Below are 13,980 nucleotides of genomic sequence, written 5' to 3'. Positions count from 1 at the left end.
TCCACTTGGGTACAGGTCCAAGAGTCCTTGCAACATGCCAGTGATAGGTACAGACTCCATGCTGATCACGGACGCCTACCTATGCCTTCCTACCAGGTTGGAGAGAGGGTCTGGCTGTCATCTCGCAACCTCCGACTCCATGTTCCCTCACTGAAACTGGCACCACGGTTTATTGGGCCTTTCCGTATTCTCCATAAGATAAACCCATAGGCTTACGTGTTAGACCTTCCTTTTAATATACGTTTTTCAAATGTATTCCATGTCTCCTAATTAAAACTTTTGGTGTGCAACTGCTTCACCACCTCGGTACCACGTCCTCGTCGGGTTCAGGTTAAGAAGTATGAGATACAATCAATCATTGACTCCCGTAGGTTTCATGGGCGCATATAGATGTCCTGCTCAGATCAGCCTCCTGGTTGCAGCATCCAGCACAGCAACCTGATCTCTCTCTCGCACTTGACAGCTTGGCACAGCCTGGCTCGGCATCATTCAGCTTGACACAGCATGGCTTGGCACAGCACAGCTTGACAGAGCACAACTCTCTCACTCCTACCCGGTTGGTGTGCTTTCCCCAACTGCCCAGCTTCTTCATGGCCTTTTACTTTTATATGGTCCCTCCTGCTCCCAGGTGCTTATGGACCTTGTAGTTGTGGCCCACAAACGTCTGTACAGTTGTTATAACCCAAGATTCATAAAATAATAAACCATAAAAAAATCATGGCAGAAATTACAGATAGCCCCAAAAAGCCATTGCTTAGGGCAGCAGGGCTGCTATAACTGGCATACATCCAACCACACATTAAGCTAATTTCAGTAACACATTCACTTGTTTAAAGGAGGAGTCCAGCCTGAGCTTTTTAGGCTGGGCTTCTCCTCTGGGTTACAGGAGTGTAAATAGTTTTGCACTCCTGTGACCCGTTTTCAGCAGAGAGCGGTCTGAAGTCCGCTCTCCTCTGACGTCACCAGAGGACGTCAGAGGCAGCGCACCATCCCGACTTCCGAAGACTGGATCCGCCAGCTGCCTTGACTGATGGCAGTCTCAGCATCTCAGTGAGCCGCTGAGACAGCCGCTCCCCGCCCCTCCACAGCTCAGCACTCCAATGAGCGTGGAGGAACAGAAAGGAGGGATCCTGACTGACAGTCAGCAGCTCTCCTCTCAGAAGGTGAGAGAACCGAGCCATCGGTGGTGTTCGGTGGCTTGATTCTCAGTGAAGAGACGCCGGGGGACAGCTGCACCATCGGTCTGATGCTGCATCCACCTAGGTAAGTATGAATAGCAAAAATATGACCAGGTCCTCTTGCTTTTCCTGTATTGTTTGTATATTTTTGTTGGTGGAATATTGTACACACAGTTCACCCTTTCTGGGTCTGCACATCTAACTGATAACAGAATAAGGTGACAATTTGCCTGCTCTTCTAGTTGTTGGTTCAAGGGGCACTAATGCAAAGGGGCAAACTGTTTCTTTCAGGCTTTCTGCTCCTAGCCTCTGTATGCCTGTTGTTTCTATGAAAGCTAATTTTGATAATGTGATATTAATGCTAGCAAGTCAATTGTAGCAAGAGGGGAAGATGGCACAAGGTGGTTAGCATAGTAGGGTTGGAACTGTAAATCTGGTTCTGGAGATGATGATGAAAGCCTCTGACCATGCACCTTGAAAAACAAGCCAGAAATAGCGACCCCCCCCCCTACATTTTTTTTTATGGCCTTACCGCTTTAGGTGTATTAAACTTTACATTGATGACCTTATCTTTTTAGGCAGGGCAATAGCAGGCAAAGCCAGCAGACACAGGCTGACAGTCAGCCATGCATGCACTATCCAGACTACTAAGTATTTATACAAATATACACGTTCACTTCACTTTTGTGTGAATAGAAGAGAGTGGAGTGAGTTTCAGTCAAAGTCTCGAGGGTCCTTCAAACATTCCCCACATGACCATAACATAGTTGCCAACATTGAAAAAAAAACATGTGGGACACTTTTTTGGCTGTAGGCGGAGCCGTACAATAATTAGGGGGTGGGGCATTCGTTTGTAGGCGTTGCTTAGGAAAAAACCTCATAAGTGGGTGTGGCTTACGTGAAAAGTGGGCGTGGCTTACATGGAAGTGGACGTGGCTTAAATGGGCGTGGCTCAAGAGGGTGTGGTTAGAGTCTGAGATGAATGAGGGATGGAGAGGGAAAGGGGGAGAAGGAAAGGGGGAGAGGGGAATGACGGGACAGCAGGCCCAGATCCTACACAATAGAAATATGTGTATTCTAGAAAGTTTAACAATCAGCAGATAAAGATACTCCAAACGCCTGGTGTTAACGCTTCAATCATCCCGGCACCATGGTTGTTATGGTGTCAGGATGAGTGAAGCGCATTATTTCTATTATTACATTGTAATATAAAATTAAATCATTCAACTCACCATAATGCCGAATCAGTGGGATCCCTGAGCGTGTCACTAGCCACGTCGCCTGCCACCAGCAGAGTCTGTCCTTGCATCAGGTGCCCCCGGCAGAGTCTGTCCTTGCATCAGGTGCCCCCGGCAGAGTCTGTCCTTGCATCAGGTGCCCCCGGCAGAGTCTGTCCTTGCATCAGGTGCCCCCGTCAGAGTCTGTCCTTGCATCAGGTGCCCCCGGCAGAGTCTGTCCTTGCATCAGGTGCCACCGGCAGAGTCTGTCCTTGCATCAGGTGCCACCGGCAGAGTCTGTCCTTGCATCAGGTGCCCCCGGCAGAATCTGTCCTTGCATCAGGTGCCACCGGCAGAGTCTGTCCTTGCATCAGGTGCCCCCGCCAGAGTCTGTCCTTGCATCAGGTGCCCCGGCAGAGTCTGTCCTTGCATCAGGTGCCCCTGGCAGAGTCTGTCCTTGCATCAGGTGCCCCGGCAGAGTCTGTCCTTGCATCAGGTGCCCCCGGCAGAGTCTGTCATTGCATCAGGTGCCCCCAGCAGAGTCTGTCCTTGCATCAGGTGCCCCCGGAAGAGTCTGTATAGACCCCCTCAGTGCAGACCCCCTCCATCAGTGCAGACCCCCTCCATCAGTGCAGATCCCCTCCATCAGTGCAGACCCCCTCCATCAGTGCAGATCCCCTCCATCAGTGCAGACCCCCCTCAGTGCAGCCCCCCCTCTATTATTGCAGCCCCCCCTCAGTGCAGCCCCCCTCTATTAGTGCAGCCCCCCCTCAGTGCAGCTCCCCTCTATTAGTGCAGCCCCCCTCAGTGCAGCCCCCCTCAGTTAGTGCAGCCCCCCTCAGTTAGTGCAGCCCCCCTCAGTTAGTGCAGCCCCCCCTCAGTGCAGCCCCCCCTCAGTTAGTGCAGCCCCCCCCTCAGTGCAGCCCCTCCTCAGTTAGTGCAGCCCCCCCTGTTAGTGCAGCCCCCCCCAGTGCAGCCCCCCCTCAGTTAGTGCAGCCCCCCCTTAGTGCAGCCCCCCCTCAGTGCAGCCCCCCCTCAGTGCAGCCCCCCTCAGTTAGCGCAGCCCCCCCCTGTTAGTGCAGCCCGGCCCCCCGCTCAGTGCAGGAGCGGCCGGTGTTCTGCCGAGAAAGTTCCACTCGGCAATGGAGGACCCCCTGTACTGCGCAGGCGCAGCGCTTGCGCAGTACGGGGCTGGGAGCTTTCAGCAAGACACGGCGACGACGCCGTGTCTTCTGCTCGCTTCAGTGGAGAGGGGAGGTGCCGTGCAGCTAAAGAAGGCGCTTCATTGGCTGCACGGATCGAGCCCCCTTCCCCTCTCCACTGAACACTAGAGGAAGATAGAGCGGCGGCGCCGGCCACCATTTTGCTGGAGCCCGCTGCTCCAAAAAAACAAAAAAAACAACATTCCCGATTTTCCTTATGGAAAATCCCGATTCGGGACACTCTCCAATCGGGACGAGGGTCCCAAAATCGGGATTGTCCCGGGAAAATCGGGACTGTTGGCAACTATGCCATAAATGGACAGAACAGGTAAACAGTCTGTAATGTCTATAAGTGCTTTAAAGCACAGCAGTCAATATGCTGTCACCTTTTATGAAACAGATTAAAACATAGAAATATTATTGATGTTAAGGGGTTGATTTACCAAAGGCAAAAGGCTGTTTACTTTGCAAGGGAATTTTCCCTTAGTTCAGTGAATGTGGATACAATTCACTTTGCAATTTGAACATGTAGTTATGCTCATATTTTTAGTCATCCTTTCATTTGACTGGATGTGTTCTTCTTTGCATACCTTATGTCTCAAAAACAACATGTTTTTCGCTGTACTTTGATCTTTGTTATCAATAAAATGTTTGAACAAGAAAAATTCACTTTGCAAAAAAATACCCAGTCATGTGGAAGGAAAATTAAAGAAAAATAAATAAAACAATGGAGTTGCTTTACCAAAGGCAAAAAAGCTTTTAACTTTGCAAGGGAAGTTGCTCTTTTCAAAGGAATTTACCATAAAACATAGTGAATGTGGTAAAGCTTCATTTTACAAATAATACCTAATGATGTACACAAGAAAAAAAGAAACAGCATTTTCCCCTTAATCGTCTTTTAGGACAGCCACCTGAGAGACCTTGGCTCCTCCCCTCTGTTGGAAATACCTGCGCCAGCTTCTATAAATTTCCTCCTCCCCTGCTGGCTCCTCAGTTATTTGTGTTTCCTCCAGAGGGGAGACACCACAGGAACCAGCCAGGAGAGCCAGAGGGAGGCTCAGGCAGCATGTCCTGAAAGAGGAGTAGAGACTCCTAGGACAGACCAGGGAAGATGTTAGTGTTCAGACCCACAGCGGTTGTGACACTAACCTGGTCAGAAACTTTTCTTCATATTGCCACCCAAACATCCCTGAGCGCAGCTTGAGGTCGGGGGGGCGCCTTTTCAACACCGAGAGCGGTGAAACAGAGCGCAGCTCCTGCAGTCCCATACCCCCAGCAGCAAGTGAACAGCAAACACGCCGGGTACTGGGACTGCACGGCCTGTGGTGGGTGACGTCATTTCCGGCCGAAGGGGGCATGCACTTCCGGGTTCGCGGCTTCCGGTTCCGGCCGCGAATATTGAAAAGGAGCCAGGCATGGGCTGGAGAGGAGCCGTTCATGCTGTAGGGACAGCAAAGGCTCTGGAGGTGACACAAGTATGGCGGATGCAGAGGAATCAGACCGCACTGCTCCAGCAGAGACCAGCTCCAGCCATGTAAAGGTAAGGGGAACCTAGGGTGGAGCTCCCCTGGCCTGAACCACCACCCCCCCCCTTAGTGGGACATATGCAGAGGGGGGGGAGTAGGTAAAGGACCCTCAGGAGTCAGAGGGTGGATTCATAGGGCCCCTGGGGAGGCAAGCCTTATGAAGATGTTGCACTCCTGCACCTAACTAACTGTATATTAATTATTGTGGGGTTTTTTCTTATGTCTTTTCAGAAAACAGAAAAAACCAGGGGCCCTCATGTTTCAAAGAGGAGGTGCCCTTCCTGTAAAGTTGCCCTTAGGGATTCCTGGGAGAAGTGTAAGGATTGTATTAGCAAGCTAGTACAGGAACATTCTTCAGAGCAGGGTGAGCTAGCGGCATCTGTTAAGGAATTGTCCAATACGTTTGAATCCTTTAAAACCTTTTTGAAGGGTTTCAAATGCCACAGCTTCAGACTGCTCCTCCGACACAGACAATGTTACCAAAAATGCAGGCAATACCCTCCACTAGTGCAGGTCCTTTGGTAGCCCCTAGAGAGGAGGCGGAAGATGAACCTGACAGTGCAACATCCGGCTCCCAAGAGTCTGAGGGGGAAGCTCTGGATGGGGATTCCAGAAAGCCATCCCGATATAAACTCTTTTTAGAGGAGGTAGATCATCTTTTGGGGGCCATTTATACCACACTAGGTATTTCAACAGAAAAGAAACCGTTATCCTTGCACGATCAGATGTATGAGGGCTTAGGGGAACAGGAAAAGAGGAATTTTCCTGTTCATGAAGTCCTAATAGAGGCTATTAAGAAAGAGTGGCAGGAACCTGAAAGAAAACCATTCTTTTCTAAGGCCTTTAAAAGACTGTTTCCCTTCACAGAGGATTCAGCATCAGTATGGAACAAAACTCCAAAATTAGATGTAGCCTTCTCGCAGGTCAAGGCACACGGACTTGGCATTTGAGGACATGGGGGTCCTATCCGAGCCAATGGATAAGAGGATGGACCCGTTATTAAAAAGATCATGGGACTCGAGTGTGTAGCCTGAAGCCAGCTATGGCGGTCACGGTAGTGGCTAGCAACGTAGAATTCTGGTTAAACCAATTACAGGCTTACATTGAAGAAGGAACTGCGAAGGAGCAGATCCTAACTTCATTTCCCACACTGCTGCCGTGGCATTGCGTATATCGCAGACGCTTCTGCAGAACTTGTTCGGATGGCAGCTAGATCCTCCGCACTAGCCAATTCCACAAGAAGGGCTTTATGGCTAAAGACAACAGGGAGACTGCGCGTCCAAAGCCAAACTCTGCGGGATTCCCTTTACAGGGGACCTGTTGTTCGGACCAGGGTTAGAGAAGGTGCTGGACCGAACCTCAGATAGAAAAAAGGCATTCCCATTAAAGCGTAAAGCAAATTGGAATCAGCCACAACAAAATAAGAAGAGGCAAAGAGGGAATACAAAACTCCCAAAAGGGAGACCCAGAGGAAACCTTGGGTTAAGAGAGGGAAAAGCAAGGGAGGAGCGATTTTTCATCCTCCTGAGCAAACCCGCAAAAAATGACAAGGTAGTCACAGTGGGAGGAAGACTGGGGGCCTTCCTCCCGCAATGGGAAGAAATATCTTCCAACCAATTTATTCTGAGAACAATAAAGGAAGGTTATCATCTAGAGTTCTCAAAATCACCCCCAAACAGGTTATACATCACCAAACTCCCAAAAAACAAGGAGAATGCCAGAGGGTTAATGAGATCCTTAAAGGAACTCAAAGAACAAAGGGTGATCATCAAGGTACCAAAAGAAGAGAGAGGGCAGGGTTTCTACTCCCACATGTTCGGAGTGCAGAAACCTTCAGGGAAGTTCAGACCAATCCTCAATCTCAAACCTCTAAACTTGTCTGTAACCTACAAGAGGTTCAGAATGGATTCCATATATTCAGTAAGGGCACTATTGCCCCCAAACTGTTATATGGTTTCCCTAGACCTAAAGGACGCGTACCTCCACATCCCGATACACCAGGAGTGTCAGAAATTCCTAAGATTAGCAATAGAGACGGAAGAAGGAATCATGCACTTTCCATTTCAGGCTCTACCTCTTTGGGCCTCTCCTCATCACCCAGAATTTTTACCAAAATTCTGGCCGAAGCTCTGGCAACATTACGGGTCAAAGGCATATCTATCATTGCCTATTTGGACGATCTTCTCCTGTTTGCAAAGTCGCCCGAGAAGTTACTAGAAAACCTCAAAGATACGCAGACATTCCTAGAGAGTCTAGGTTGGCTGGTAAATTTGGGAAAATCCAATCTACAACCCACTCAGCAGATAATATACCTAGGGTATGTCATAGACTCAGCGCAACAAAGAGTGTTTCTACCCAAAGAGAAAATAGGAAAAATTCAGAGGGAAGTAAGCATACTACAAGCCAACTTACCATGTGCCATAAGGCAGATAATGTCAATGCTGGGGCTGTCAACATCTGCAATCCCAGCGGTACAGTGGGCAGGCCTGCATTTCCAGCCACTGCAGATGTTCCTGTTAAAGATATGGGATCACAGGCAGGAATCCTTAGACACCAAGGTTCTATTACCAGCAAGGGTAAAAAGAACCTTATGGTGGTGGAGAAGAACAGAGAACATGAACGAAGGATGGCTATGGAGCCTACCCATTTCCCGAATCTTAACCACAGACGCAAGAGGCGTAGGGTGAGGAGCACATCTAGGCACTCAGATAACACAAGGGACTTGTGAAAAGGAGGAGAGGATGAGATCATCCAACTGGAAGGAATTGAGAGCAGTATGGTATGCACTTCAAACCTTCCAGAAAGAGTTGAGAGGTCATCATTTGCAGGTCAGGTCCGAAAATTTGTCAGTGATCGCCTATATAAACAAACAGGGAGGAACAAGAAGTGGAGCCCTGTGGACCTTAGCAGAGGAAATCTTGAAATGGGGAGAAGAGAACATGCTCTCAGTGTCAGCAGTCCACTTGAAGGGGGATCAAAACAAAGTGGCGGATTTCCTCAGCAGGAAAAAAGTGAGAGAAGGCGATTGGGGGCTAAAGCAGGAGGTATTCGAGCAGATTGCGCTAAAATGGGGAATACCTCAGGTGGACTTGTTTGCCTCAAAGGAAAACAGGAAAGTCAGAGCGTTCTTCTCCCTGAAAAGAGAGGATGGAGCACTAGGGGTAGATGCGTTAGCACAGAGGTGGGCATTCAACAAATGCTATGCCTTTCCCCCACCAATACTATTACCAGCGGTAATAAGGAAATTGCGCACAGAGAATACAACACTAATTTTCATAGCGCCTTACTGGCCAAGGAGACCGTGGTTCTCTATGCTCAGAGAACTCGCGGTGGAACCCCCCTGGTTATTACCGATCCAGGAAGATCTACTCTCACAGGGTCCAGTACACTGCCCACAAGTGGAAAGATGGAACTTGGCCGCATGGTGTCTGAGGAGCATTTGCTGGAAGCAAAAGGGTTCTCAGATCGTCTAATAGACACACTGCTGAAAAGAAGAAAGATAGAGACAACACGCAACATCTACCAGAAAGTATGGAGGTGTTTTAACAGATGGTGCACATACAACAACTTCAATACACAGAGCTCAGTGTCAGTCCTAGAATTTCTATAGAGCGGGATAGACAAAGGACTTATAGGGCGTACACACGGTCGGACTTTGTTCGGACATTCCGACAACAAAATCCATGGATTTTTTCAGACGGATGTTGGCTCAAACTTGTCTTGCATACACACGGTCACACAAAGTTGTCGGAAAATCCGATCGTTCTGAACGCGGTGACGTAAAACACATACATCGGGACTATAAACGGGGCAGTGGCCAATAGCTTTCATCTCTTTATTTATTCTGAGCATGCGTGGCGCTTTGTCCGTCGGATTTGTGTACACACGATCGGAATTTCCGACAACGGATTTTGTTGTCGGAAAATTTTATCTCCTGCTCTCCAACTGTGTGTGTCGGAAAATCCGATGGAAAATGTCCGATGGAGCCCACACACGGTCGGAATTTCCGACAACCCTCTCCGATCGGACATTTTCCATCGGAAAATCCGACCGTGTGTACGGGCCATAAGTCTTAGCACGCTTAAGAGTCAAGTGTCAGCGCTTTCGGTTTATCAGGAAAAGAGATTAGCATCTGTTTCGTGGGTAATCAGACTCTTTAGATCACTGAGCAGACAAAGACCGATACAAAGTACAATCTTTCCAAAGTGGAATCTGTCATTAGTGCTGCAAACTATGACAGCAGACCCATTTGAACCATTGGATAGTTGCAGCCTGAAGATGCTGACGCTTAAAGCAGTCTTCCTGGTGGCAATTACTACAGCCAAAAGGGTCTGTGAGATAGAGGCCCTATCAATCAGGCCCCCCTTTTTTCAGATTTTTCCGGATCGCATAATATTTAATATGGATCCGGGATTTTTGCCTAAGGTGGCCTCGAAATTCCTCAGAAGCCAAGAGATTGTGTTACCATCGTTTTGCCCAAATTCTTCTTAAGAACAAGAAGTAAGGTTCCATAGTCTAGACGTGAGGAGATGCGTCTTGCATTATTTAGAAGCAACAAAAGATATTAGGAAGACGGATTCCTTATTTATTTTGATTTCTGGAGCAAGGAAAGGGCATAAGGCCTCAAGACGCACCATAGCCAGATGGCTAAAAGAAGCCATTGAACAGGCTTATAGGTTAGGAGGCATGCAGGTCCCAGAGGGTATCAGGGCACACTCCACAAGGGCAATGGCAGCGTCGCAAGCAGAGAGCTGGAGCAACGCCGGAACAGATTTGTAAAGCGGCAACCTGGTCCAGCTTTGCCACCTTTGTAAGACACTATAGAGTGGATCTTTGGGCGGCTAAAGATCAGACCTTTGGACGTAAGGTCTTACAAGCCGTGGTCCCGCCCTAGGGGTAAGTGCTCATTTATCCTCTCAGGTGGCTGTCCTGAAAGACGATTAAGGGGAAAAACGAAGTTACTTACTGGTAACATTCTTTCCCGGAGTCTTTCAGGACAGCCGGGTACCCACCCAATTGTGTATTAAGACATAGAGATTTCCTTACAGGAAATGTGATATAATGAATTATGTGTATCATATGTTATTGTGTCTCCCCAGCAGACTGGAGGTGCTCTTTAAAGAACTGAGGAGCCAGCAGGGGAGGAGGACATTTACAGAACCTGGCGCAGGTGTTTCCAACAGAGGGGAGGAGCCAAGGTCTCTCAGGTGGCTGTCCTCAAAGACTCCGGGAAAGAACGTTACCAGTAAGTAACTTCGTTTTTCCCCTTCCCCTTTTTTTGCACATAATTGGTTGATGGCAGTCAGCAGAGCGTCCCAACATTTACTAAGCTCTGGAGAAAATTCCCTTGCAAAGTCCAATTTATCTTCCAAAGTGAATAGCCTATTTGCTTTTAGTAAATGACCCTGTGGGGTTGATTTACTAAAACTGGAGAGTGCAAAATCCAGTGCAGATGTGCATGGTAGCCAATCAGCTCCTCACTTCAGCTTGTTCAATTAAGCTTTGCCAAGAAAAAGATGGAAGCTGATTGGTTTCTATGCAGAGCTGCAGCAGAGTTTGCACTCTTCAGTTTTAGTAAATCAACCCCTAGGTATTTTTGTTTGCATGTGTTTGGCTGATTAAAGTTAGCAGAGCTTCAACTCATTCACTAAACTCTGGGGAAAATCCTCTTGCCAAGTAAAAATTTATTTTCAAAATTAACAGCCTATATGCTTTTATTAAATCAGTTGCTAAATGTCTATTGTCTAATGTATTTGCACTTTGCTTTTTTTACTGCATTAAATAAGTCAGATAAAACCCAAAGCAACACTTACCATCTTCTACTTTTCTACAAAGCTTAAACACTTACGGACCGCCCGCCGCAGGTTTATGTCGCTACTTTGAAGAGGAAAATCGTTGTTAGCTGCCATAACCCCGCTATCCTCTTCTTCAGTGGGCGGTCCGCTTTCAGATAAAAGTGGTCTCTGTGGTGGATTCCCCCCCTCACGCTCTGGTGCCCTCCGCCGCTCACCGGAGCCATTGGCAGCGGCGGAGGCAATCGGATGCTTCTCCTGGCTTGGTATGGAGACGAGTCAGGGGAAGATGGCCTCCACCTGTCTCCATTATCATTGCAGGAGATTTTTTTTATTGCATTTTAGGATAAATATGAGATCTGAGGTCTTTTTGACCCCAGATCTCATATTTAAGAGGACCTGTCATGCTTTTTTTCTATTACAAGGGATGTTTACATTCCTTGTAATAGGAATAAAAGTGACATGATTTTTTTTAAAAGAACAGTGTAAAAATAAAAAACAAAAGGTAAAATATATAAGAAAAAAAAAATTTAAACGTGCCCCGTCCCGCCGAGCTCAAGTGCAGAAGCGAACGCATACGTGAGTAGCGCCTGCATATGAAAACGGTGTTCAAACCACACACGTGAGGTATCGCCGTGATCGGTAGAGTGAGAGCAATAATTCTGGCCCTAGACCTCCTTTGTAACTCAAAACATGCAACCTGTAGATTTTTTTCAAACTCGCCTATGGAGATTTTTAAGGGTAAGTTTGTCGCCATTCCACGAGCGAGCGCAATTTTGAAGCATGACATTTTGGGTATCAATTTACTCGGCGTAACATTATCTTTCACAATATAAAAAAGAAATTGGACTAACTTTACTGTTGTCTTTTTTTTAATTAAAAAAAGTGTATTTATTTCAAAAAAAGTGTGCTTGTAAGACCGCTGCGCAAATACAGTGTGACAGAAAGTATTACAACGACCGCCATTTTATTCTCTAGGGTGTTAGAAAAAAAATATATATAATGTTTGGGGGTTCTATAATTTTCTAGCAAAAAAAAATGTTTTTAACTTGTAAACAACAAATCTCAGAAAGAGGCTCGGTCATTAAGTGGTTAAAAATCACATTCAGGAAGCGAGTGGTCAGAATGAAAAAAGAAGTAGCAGCTTTGGTCAAGGTTATTCTCTTTAGGCCAGTGGTTCTCAACCTGGGGGTTGGGACCCCCTTGGAGGTCGAATGATGATTTTCCAGGGGTCACCGAATTCTGGGCTGTTCCTGAAGCCCGCACCGCTCTCCAAGACTTTTTGTGGCCGCCCAGCAGGGCTGTCCCTGTAGCCTGTGGCCACCTAGCTGGGCTGTTCCTGTAAGCCGCCCACTCAGCCTCTTCACAGCCGTCCATTGGGTTCATGGCATGCCTAGGGGGCAGAGACTAGAGGTCAGCTGACTGGTGAGGAATGTGAAGTGGGAGGAGCTGAAGGAGACCCCATCTCCTGATGTTGGCATAGGTGTCACTGCTGCGAGACACCACAAAGTCGCAGACACAGTGAGTAACACTACCTAGTTGCCATTAAAGGTTCCCACTACAGTTCTCAGATCAGCAGATGACCTTGATCAAGAGCACCCAAGTTGGCTGATCAGAACTCCCCCAGCACTGCCACTCATCCCATTCCCCCCACCAAGGAGTAAGAGAAGGAATAAAAATAGAAAATACATGGAAGGGAGAGGAAAAGAGGGGGAGGAACAAAGAAAAAGGGAGAGAAAGAATAAGAGAAAGAACAAGAAAGACGGCTAGAGAGGGGGATGGGGGAAAAAACAAAGAAATTAGGATAGAGAGAGATACAAGGGAAAGAAAGGAGAACAAAGAGAAAGAGTGGTACCTCCTAAAATGTACCATAAGGGGTTTTAATACTGTACTAGTAGAAGGGACTCAGGGAGCGCAAAAATATAAATATAAATATCTGTGGGTTAGGGGTGCAAATTACTTGTCTTGTCTTGGGTGCTGACAACCCACGCTACGAAAATAATTTTACTGTTAGGGGTCCCCACAACTTGGAAAATTTTATCAAGGGGTTTACAGCACTAGCAAGTTGAGAACCACTGCTTTAGGCTGTAGCTAAAATCAGTCTTGGAATCATTTTCTATTTGCATACAGTGTACATGACCTCCCTGTTAGCTTCCTTATAAAAAAAATGTTCCTTATGACATTATTGCATAATGATGTATATTTGTTAATCTAGTTGAAGACAAAAATGCATTCATAGACTATATTTGAGGTAAATTAAGCTGGGGTTATAGGGCTGAAGAGAGGAAGCAGTGCTTTACTTTTCAGCATAAATCCATTTGATGGTCACTAAAAAGGCATTGAGAGAAAATGATGGGAGCTGCCTAATTTCCAGACACTAATGCCCCGTACACACGATCGGACATTCCGACAACAAAATCCATGGATTTTTTCCAACGGATGTTGGCTCAAACTTGTCTTGCATACACATGGTCACACAAATCTTGTCGGAAATTCCAAACGTCAACAACGCGTTGACATACAACACGTACGACGAGCTGAGAAAAATGCCAGTGTGGCTCTTCTGCTTGATTCAGAGCATGCGTGATCGGAATTTACGACAACGGATCTTGTTGTCGGAAAATTTGAGATCCAGATCTCAAATTTTGTGTGACGGAAATTCCGATGGAAAATGTCCGTTGGAGCCTACACACGGTCGGAATTTCCGACAACAATCTCCCATTAAACATTTTCCGTCGGAAAATCCAACCGCGTGTACGGGGCATAACAGTAAGTTTGTGCATAGCTAATTCAACAAAAAGATGCAGTTATTTCAGTTTTGCATGGATTTTGATTGGTGTAATCAGCCATTAGTATGTATCTCAGGCACTTTGACAGGGTGGCCTTTGAATTTGATCTTCCAGGTTTGACAGCATTATGCAGCCATTTGGGTTTCTTTTTTCCTTTTGTATTAATTGTATAATTAAGGTAATGTAACAGGAGGTGTAAGAGGCCTTCTTGGGAGATTGTTTTTTTTTTTTTTTTTTTTTGCAGATGGAGCCCTTATTGGCTAGAAATAATAATTG

At 46.9% G+C, this 13,980-nt stretch overlaps 1 protein-coding gene across 1 annotated transcript in view; it reads left to right on the top strand.

Annotated features, from left to right (window-relative positions):
- The window catches only part of LOC141145209 (uncharacterized), a 140,363-nt gene that overhangs the window by 125,124 nt on the left and 1,259 nt on the right, over window positions 1-13,980 (top strand). The window lies entirely within an intron of this gene.

Source organism: Aquarana catesbeiana, linkage group LG01, assembly GCF_042186555.1.
Source record: "Aquarana catesbeiana isolate 2022-GZ linkage group LG01, ASM4218655v1, whole genome shotgun sequence".
Lineage (NCBI taxonomy): Eukaryota > Metazoa > Chordata > Amphibia > Anura > Ranidae > Aquarana > Aquarana catesbeiana.
Note: the sequence above shows the minus strand (reverse complement) of the source record. Positions and strands in the feature narration are given on the sequence as shown.